We start from the raw sequence: 10,676 nt of genomic DNA, 5'->3' as shown, positions 1-10,676 counted from the left end.
GTGTCTAGTTATAAACGTTCAAAACCGTACTGAAATACAGCATACAAATGACCGATTACATAAATATGAGATATGAACAGCAAGAAGGATCAAATCTGATTTTTCGTCAAAATGTAATGAGAAGAGATGCCGAACAAAGCTTACGAAAACAAGAAAAAAGCAAGTGATCTTATTCAAAAAGTTCCAATCTCATCAGACGAGATTTCACAGAGATACATTCGTTAAAAAGGAGGTTTGTGTAGCGCGAGGATTTGGCCGGTCTATTATGACTGCAGGTGGTCGGGAAACGTAAGACTGACCATAGTGGATAAGATAGGGAAAGGGGAGGTCGGGAAAAGAAAAAGGGGGTGAGGTAGGGAAGGGGAGAAAGAAAGAATACAAAACCAGCACCAAGGGGGCGGAGGGAGGATGGGAGGAGAATTATAAGTGAGGGGGGTGAGGGGGGAGGGGGGAGGGCGCTGGGAACTGCAGCAACTGTGCAGTAATTAGAGGGTGGCAAAAACGCTCCCCTTCGATTGGTCCCACGCCCGAGATCACCGTCTTTATGGTCATCAGGACATTCTTTTTCGCTAAACTAATAACTCATAAAAGCATTCAGGGAAAGTTAGGCAAAAACTAATTTTTTCCTGCTTCATTCATACTGCCATCTGCTCTCAACGTTACGGAAAATATATATAGAAAACAAATCAAAGTAATTTCGTGTAACGTCATTAGGGAAAATTTCATCAAAGAAACATACTATGTATATATATATGAAAAAGAAAGAAAATCGTTCAATGCGAATAAAGCCAGAGAAGGATGAATCGGAAAGCGACATCAGGGTCGGACGAAGAGGACAAGGAGGAGGTGGAGGAACTCTAAGTCCGTCACGCCACCGATGAGATTGGAGAAGGCCAAAGGCCCTCCGCCTCTCTTTTCTTCTCCTCCTCCTCCTCCTCCTCCTCCTCCTCCTCTTCTCCTCCTCCTCCTCCTTCGGGGGTCCAATAGGGTTGTCGTGGGTATGTCGGAGGCTGCAGCTGCGCTCTCATATAAAGGGACGACTAATGGAAGTCTGCGATGTGAAGTGTTAGAGACAAGGCTTGACTGGAGATTATTCAGCCTACTACGAGATCGGCGACCTGCGAGATGGGTTAACCGATACGGACGAGAAAGAGAGACACACAAACACAAGAGAGAGACGGGCTGAGAGCAAAAGAGAAAAGGCCCGCACTGTATAGGCAGCGGGATCTTTTTCAGTTACCAGATGGAAAGTCAGATAAGGATTTTGGTGGTTGATGCTGATTTGAACGCCCTGGTGCTACCAGCAACCGTCCTTCACTCCCCTCCCCCCTCATCCCCATGATACCCATTCTAATTTTTATCCCTATTCCTAAAGTATTCAAGGAGATTAGCAGAGATTTAATTAAAGGCAGTAGCGTCTCTTTATTTTACCACTGGAAATTTCTCAACTATTTAATATGATATTATATATCTGCGTTACAACCTTAAAGTAAGTGATGACAGAAACACTATTTGTAATTCAGTTTATCAACTCTAACTCAAATTTGTCAAAAGAATCGCTCCCAATTACTGGGACGAAAAAAAAAAACACTAGGAAAATAGTGATTCCAATGCGTTCTCTATTTACAGTAAGTAGTAATCCTAGAGAGAAAATGGGTTAAACGAGCAACAGCCAATACTCTATAAACAATAACCAGTAAAACAGGTCCAATAACATTTTTACCCTGTGATCAGATTGAAAGAAATACAGGTATAAAGATATACATAATGGCAAAAATGAATTAAATAAAAGGAAACAATCTGTAAATACAATTCAAAAATTATTTTCATAGCATCCAGAAACAAGTACTTTTCGCCCAGTTGGGTACAGGGAACTGGAGAGCAGAAATGCTAGAGAAATCCAAAATAGATTTGGAAATATTTGCTAACGTAAAAAGAAAAAAAACTATTAATTGCAGCATATACTACACCAAAAACGACGAAAACATACTTTTACGTGAACAGCAGTGTTCGTTTATGAAAGAGGAAAAATGGTAAAATTTATTGGCAAATCAGTAACGCCAGTAACCAGAAAGACACATAAAGAGAAAGAGCGGGAAGAAGATGGAGGCACCCCTGACGATTAAATGGTAAAGGAAGTGAAACAGATATTTCACTTCCGATAAATCCAACAGGCATACAGTAACAAAAACTCCATTATCCTTCTTCACAAGAATTGTGAATAAAAAAAAACCTAAAAACTAAATGAACTTCATAAAACAAGGGAATGGTAAAGGATACTTTCCAGTAATAGACCACAAAGGAAATACCAATTCTATTTCATTTCTCTCTCTCTCTCTCTCTCTCTCTCTCTCTCTCTCTCTCTCTCTCTCTCTCTCTCTCTCTCTCTCTTATTCACGGCCTAATAAATCCCTGACGTCAGAGTCCCTTGGTGACCGGTTAGGGCAGGATGATGTTACCAGTCAAGGCTTATCCCTTCGTAAACCCAAATTAAGCTCTGTCTAAGCCTTCCTTTTTTCCGTGTACCTCACCGCCCACTTAGCCTATGGCACTCACTTCTTCAAAGAACATACGCAGATTTAACAGACCGGCATATTCTTACTTATATTACACTATAAAGATAGAGCAAGATTCATGTGATTATGTGATTTATGATCTTTGCAATGAATTTACATCATTTCTTAGCTTTTCTGTTGAGCTTATTTATTGCTAAAGTAACGATAAGATCAAAAGCTTTGGATTACGAACACATTTCTTTGCCTTAAATGATGCTTCTGATTTTCAAAATAAAATTCAACAAGACTTTTTGGGCTAATAAGTGTTCTAGTACACGAAGAAAACTTACTAAGACCATCCCCATACGTTCTAAGAAAAAGTGAGACCGACATAAGCGAACGAAATAGCTGAATACAATATAAATATGTAAACAACGAAAGAAATATATCCACTTCTAAACGCTCTATAAAACCTAATCTTTCACGTGGAGATAAATATTTCACATGCTTACCCACCGAAGTACTCGGCGCCCTTCCAAAAAGTTTAGGCTTGAAACACTGCAAAATCTGCTCTTGCATATTCTTTCATCATCTATATTCATTTCCAGCAATTTGAGTCTCTTTAGGATTTGGTCTAATAATTTCATCAAGCAAATGTTTATTTACTAATTCTATTAGTGCAGGGATCGAAGATTTCCTGTAGCTAGAAAAGTAAACATCAGACTTTCTCAAAGCTGTTTATCTTCAGAAACTGAGGCACATTGCGTATGTACCTATGCACAATATTCCCCAATAACAAATCTTATGCATAAAAAAGCATCCATGAACAGGTTTGGTACCCATTCATTCATATATATCCAATGGGGAGACGAAAACCGAGAGGCGGGTGAACCCTACTTCCCCATCCAGTCAGTTTCGTCAAGGTACTCTCCCGTTAGTGAGAAACACACCCTACTCCGTTCACAAAAGTTTACGCTGGACAAAACCTAGTCCCACGGGTAGAAAAAAACGAAAAATAACAAAGTTCAACAATACTCGAGTAAGAGAGATTTTAATGAGCAATAATTCCACCTCCCCTACTTCCTGTACAGAATATCCAGGCCATACAACAAATCCTTTTTTCCTGTTCTTTTGATTAGAAAAATGAAACTGATATAATATATAATACAGACCATTTAGGAGCTTGAAACTGTTGTTAGACCTAAAGTGTTTCAAAAGCATGAATAGATGACATGTTCTAATGACATTATGTCGATTCGGCTTCCACTCATCAATAATTTAAAGAATGTCCTCTTGCAGAGCAGACTTAATTAAAAACCAAGAGTAGTCAGATGGATTACCATTTATACGGTATGATAATGATAATAAGAGCGTTATCATCATTATCATTTTTTTTCTATCACAGTCATCCAATTAGACTGGATGGTTTTTACAGGGTTGGGTTCCGCGCTGCATCCTGCATCCTTAGGAGTTTATCACATTTCTCACTATGTTTGCTGTTTCTAGTAGCACACTCTTCTGCACGAGTCCTGGAGCTACTTTAGCATCTAGTTTTTCCCGGTTCCTTTTCAAGGATCTTGGGATCGTGCCCATTTTCCTATGATTATGGGTACAATTTCCACTGGCAAATCCCATAGCCATCTTATTTCTATTTTCAAGTCTTGATGCTTATCGTTTTTTCTCTTTCTTTCTCATCTACTCTGGTGTCCATGGTGTTGCGGCATATATTACTATCACTCACTACTCAGTGAGTGATAGTTTCTTCTTGATTTTGTCAATCAACGTCACGTCTGGTCTATTGGCGCGTATCACCCTATTTGTTCTGATACCACAGTCCCTGAGGATCTTTCCTTGATTGTTTTCTATCACTCCCTCAGGTTTGTGTTCGCACCATTTATTACTGCAAGCGCTGGCGTTTCTTGCACAGGCTCCAGTGGAGGGCTTTCACTACTGAATCATGCCTCTTTTTGTACTGGTTCTGTGCAAGCACTGGACATTCGCTTGCTATGTGGTTTATGGTCTCTTTTTCATATTGCACTTCCTGCATATGGGTGAGATGTTATTTCCATCTATTGTTCTTTGGACATATCTGGTTCTTAGGGCCTGATCTTGTGCCGCTGTTAGCATTCCTTCTGTTTCCTTCTTGAGTTATCTCCTTTGTAGCCATTGCCATGTTTCATCGCTGGCAAGTTCTTTAGTCTGTCTGTTATTATTATTATTATTATTATTATTATTATTATTATTATTATTATTATTATTGCTGCTGCATTCCTTGGAATAAAGCATCTTGCTGCTACCATGTAAAATACAATGAATATCTACCAACAACCACTAGTAATTGAAAAATAAAATAAAATAAACATATCTTCCACATAAAATATGCTATATAAAGAGCTAGCACACAAAAGCGCGCGCACACATACACGTATGCCTTATAAAAGAAAACTCGGCGAGGGAATTTATTCGAGTAGCAAAGTCATCTCAAAAAAGTCCGTTCCGATGCAAAGCTCCCAGTTAGCTTAAGTACAAAGAAAAACAAAACGTGAATATAGTCGCTGAATACGAGTGGGAACAAATTACACTCTCCTTAGACAATACAGGCGACACGCATTGCATGTTAATGCCTTTCTGCTTTGGTGCCTCTTTTCACATCTCCGTCACAGGACCCAAGGCTCAGGTTGCAGCTCGATGGGGGAAGCCACAACTATAGGTGTTGGAGTGGCATAATGGGTTAAGACATGGGTTGGCGAGGAGATGTGGCGAAGAAGAAATAATGGGGAAAGGAATGTCAATGTGAAGGAGCTAATTGAGAGTTTACTATTCTAACGCGAACAACGAATCAAAACAAAGACTGCAGAAAATAAGGGCTAGGAAACAAAAGGCATATGTGAAGAAGCTGATGGGTATTTGCGATTTAGACAAGACAACAAGTATGAAAACTATCGTCACCCACGAAGGCTTTGAAAATATGTGAACTTGAATAGCCAATGTCTATCGAATATCAAAAGGAATTGGGGGCTTCTGACATCAAGGAACTCAGTGTCACTAAAAATAGCTCCTCCCAGGATATCCCTTTTCCCTGTGAACATAATACGAACAAAGCATCATCGATGATGGAGGTCGAAACAGGATTCAAAAGGGAAAATCCTACAGCTCGGTTTGTGTCCTACGTTTTACAATGGCTCGTTAGTATCTTTGTTGGATCTTGAGATGTCTATCACTAACCTTTCAGGTCATTCAAACTTACTTTTATTCCCTGAAACCTTTGAATATTCCTTGCACATTGACTTAACATTTTCAGTACCTACACAGACAACATCAATAGCCAGTTCAAAATAAGATAATTTATCTTGAGATTTTAATTCGATCTTATTATTTAAAGAAGAATTTCTTATTCTTATTGGAAGACCCATAATAATCTGAGGATAGGCCTTTAAGAATTTACTCACAAAGGAGAAACTGTTTTTTCAACACTACATTAAACTTAATTATACTTCAGTAAATATATCTATCAAAATACCAGAGAAAGAGAATAAAGATGAACTGTAGTAATCTAATTCTGGCTATTCCACAGAAAACCAAACAATTACGATAAACTGTTTATCGGTTGCATAATTGATTTATATCGCAAAGCCTTAAAAACAATAAAATAAATAAAGTAAAATAGTTCCGAATAAGGAAACAACCAAACAGCTGAAACTAAGGATGAGAGCAGTAACCTTGTTATGGTGAATAGATTAAGTTCCATGATACATTAGAACAATATACAAATAAAGCAGCTGCACGAGGAATTAAAATGGTAATTCTTCCAAAATATAGTTCCAGTTTTCCGAAGGTGTTGAAATGGCGTTGATACGGTTATCTCAGAACAGGTTACAACCTGTATTATATCTAAGACCCTGATAAACAAGAGATTAAGCCTAATCCTGCAGGCTGTGCAGAGGTTTCAATGGCGGCATTAAACAACAAAAATTGCTACATAGGTTGCGTTATTAGCAGAAATATCTTATTCGTCAAAAGACATCTACAACAGGCAGCTACAGAAGAATATACAGGAATTCTAGGAAAAGCGATAGGAGAGGGGTTAAACAAAAGCAGCAACGCCAGAGTACAATCAAGAGGTGATCGGGATGACAATCAAAGAAGCAAGAAGAAGAGCGGAGCGTGAGTGCGTCGTTGATAATGGTATGTGGGGTCAGGGTCCCCACAAGCTGGAAAACGATTTTTTCTTCGTTCAAGCATAATAATATGGTAAAACCTACTGCATGATAACGGGACAGTTTCGGGTTCAATAAGTATACTCTTCTCATTCCTAGTAGTAGTTCACAAGGAAGTTCAAGACATAATGATAAGAAAAATCTAAATTAGAAGTATACAAACAATAAGTGGGAGGAATCTTACCGAACAAGGCGTGATCTGACAACCAGCTTACTCGGGACTCGTGCAAGATTTTCTCTTCATGTATAAGTTGTAACTTATTGTGAAGTGATCTTCATAATTAAAGTCATACTTTGTACTAATAATACTGACAACATAGATCAAATAAAAAGGACACAAATTAAGTACATTCATATATTCTCGGGTAAAAGTGGAATCACAAAATAATTGAACAGAAACATAGCCCAAATTCTGTACACCAAATAAATAAAAACGTAATAAAATCTACCATCAAATATAGCCTGTTTCACCAACGAAAATTAAATACGCTATATTTTATTAGAAACCATTTTTCTGTACTGTTTAACATATACATTATTTATTTTTCACGTTTTCATTCTAATAAACAAATCATAAACATCATGTCCTAAAATTCCTGTATCTTCAACTCGACGCGAAACCCCCTTTCCAGACCTTTTAGGTTCTCCATAGACCTTTCCTACCTCCCAAATAACAACAACAACAAAGTATTTTATAAGCTTACTCCCCATGAGAGAAAAAGATATTTCTGAGATACATAAGCAAATTTTCATTTTTTCGAGAAACCAGTTAACACGCTCGCACATAGCATATATATATATATATATATATATATATATATATATATATATATATATATATATATATATATATATATATGTATATGTATATGTATATGTATATATATATATATATTCTATGCGTGTGTGTTTCACTGTAATGTATTTAGATGTGTATATATAATCATGCATACATTCATATATACATATATAGATGTGTATAACTAAATCACAAAAGTTAGGAACGTGATAAATCTACAAATAAAGATATATGCCACGAAGGAAAATAAACAACGGAGTATCAGCGAGACCTTTCGACGTTCAAACGTCCTTTACTAAGCAGATGAACTACTTAGTAAAGAACGTTTGAACGTCGAAAGGTCTCCCGGATACTCCGTTGTTTATTTTCCTTTGTGGCATATATCTTTACATATATAAAATGTATATAGTATGTGTATGTATGCATGTATATATACATATTGTATATCTTTTGCGTATACAAGATAAAGTAAAACGTACAAATAATGAGAATGTATTTTATTTAGCTTTAGAACGGACAACCTCCTTTCCTTCTCAGAATACAATTGTATTCTGAGAAGGGAGGGAGATGGTCCCTACGGAAGCTGAATATATTTTAATTTCGTTCTTTATGTGTTTGCCTGATCTTTATATATATATATATATATATATATATATATATATATATATATATATATATATATATATATATAAATATACTTTGTTGTTGTTGTTATTTGGGAGGTAGGAAAGGTCTATGGAGAACCTAAGAAGGTCTGAAAAAGGTGTTTCGCGTTGCGTTAAAGATACAGAAATTTTAGGATAAGATATTTATGATTTATTTATTAGAGTGAAAACGTAAAAAGTAAATAACGTACATATTAAAAAGCAAATAAAAATTATTTGTAATAGAATATAGCGTATTTAATTTTCGTTGGGGAAACAGGCTGTATTTGACCTTAGATTTCAGCACATTTTTATTTATTTGGTGTACTGAATTTGGGCTATATTTCTGTTTAATTATTTTGTGATTCCACTTTTACCCGAGAATATATGAACGTGTTTAAATTGTTGTCCTTTTTTATTTGATCCTTATTGTTAGTATGAGTAGTACTAAGTATGATTGTTAATTATGAGGATCATTTCACATTAAGTTAGGAATATAACGTTTACAACTTATGCGTGAGGGGAAAATCTTGCACGCATCCCGAGTAAGCTGGAGGTCAGATCACGCTATGTTCGGTTAGATTCCTGCCACTTATATATATCATAAGCTGGGGAATTAAAATGGTCACGTTTAGCAGGCATGTAATACGTATAAAACATTTGATAGACTTGAACTTCCCGATTTCCATTTACATAACCTTGATATCCACAATTAATACGCACTAGAAATCAGGTGTCTTATATGTGCATATATAGATGCATAAATATTCAATATAAGTACATATCTATCTAATAAATTGGAAACGGGATGGGACGAATTTGGGGGATCGATTAATGGAGGCCATTTGAGACGCCGCATAACCTTGTTTTGGGTCAAGAAAGAGAGATTTTGTTTACTAAAAAAAACAACTTGTTTTTTGGAGTTAAAACAGTTGTTAAAGATCTGTCCTCGGCGTTATGGGTATTTGTGTTACCTTCTCCCTGTCTGGATATATTTACCCTCTGAGGGAGTAACGTTATCACGAAATCATTGTCTTCATTCAAAGCTATCAGTTATGTTATTATAATGGCCTCCATAGCACATGGAATATTAAACAATCGGAAGTCTCATATATCCCAAACTCATTTTGTATTTTACATAGGATCCTGTGAAGCTACGAAAAATTCATCGATATATTTTATTCAGTGAAAAATTTAAACAATTCTTTGGATAAAGACAGAAATACAAAACTGCATTGGCAAATTGCAATGCATAATTCATAATGTATAAATGCAGGCGGAAATTATCGTGTTCATGAAATACTGAAGCTAGAAGTGAATACGTATCTTTAATACAAGGGAACAATGAAATGAGAACAAAACTTGATCAGAGTTACCCAGTGAAAATCGCCTAGCACTCGGTCTACCACAAACTAGCTACCTATTAATGAAGTGAAAATCAAGCTCAACGTCAACCTTAAAAGAGGCATTAAGTATTTTATGATTGAATCCAAACACACACACATTTAAATATATATATATATATATATATATATATATATATATATATATATATATATATATATATATAATAAGGGTCAAGTCTATTCATTAATTTCAAGTGAAATATGTAAATGTGCAATGCTCAGATATTAAGGAAAATACTAGATGCTTAAGAAAAAAGGATAATAATTTTTGTCCTTGACCTAAGCATAAATGAATCCATCGCTTCACCTCTTGGCACTTTTCAGGTAGTGACTTTTAGGTTCCAAAGGTCTGTATGTTTGTTTGTACTGTTCCCTTAGCGTATAGTATATTATAAATTTCTACCCGCTATGTATCAGTCCTTTGTTAATGCTTAGAAATGAAACTGAAACCGGACAACATTCACAAGCATTTTTAATTTCTCCTGGTGGATGCCAGATAACACACACACACACACGACACACACACACACACACATATATATATATAATGCCTCTCTTACAGATTACGTTGAGCCTGATTTTCGATTCATTAATAGGTAGTTAAGGGACACCCTTGAATTTTAAAGAAAAAAATTACACACACGCACACACACAAATATATACATATATATATATATATATATATATATATATATATATATATATATATATATATATATATATATATATATATATATATATATATATATAAATTTTAGTGTAATATCTTCTCCAACACTGAGACACGGGCTCATACAGATTCTAAACACAGCGCCTGAATCGTGGAGATATATATATATATATATATATATATATATATATATATATATATATATATATATATATATATGTATGCAGAAGCCAGGTACTATGTCGTACCTCTAAGTAAATGGGGATACAATCCACAATGAAGTAAATTCCTCTTGTAGTTTAAAATATATATTACTTGTATAGGATTAAAGCTTTCGACCATCAACTGTGGTCTTGTTCACTAAAGTGTGATATGTCACCTCAAGGAACTGACAAGAAAGAGCACAAACATTTGAAAAAACAAAACGGTTAGGAAACAAGCTAGT

Source organism: Macrobrachium nipponense, chromosome 6 (genome assembly GCF_015104395.2).
Source record: "Macrobrachium nipponense isolate FS-2020 chromosome 6, ASM1510439v2, whole genome shotgun sequence".
Taxonomy (NCBI): Eukaryota; Metazoa; Arthropoda; class Malacostraca; order Decapoda; family Palaemonidae; genus Macrobrachium; species Macrobrachium nipponense.
Note: the sequence above shows the minus strand (reverse complement) of the source record.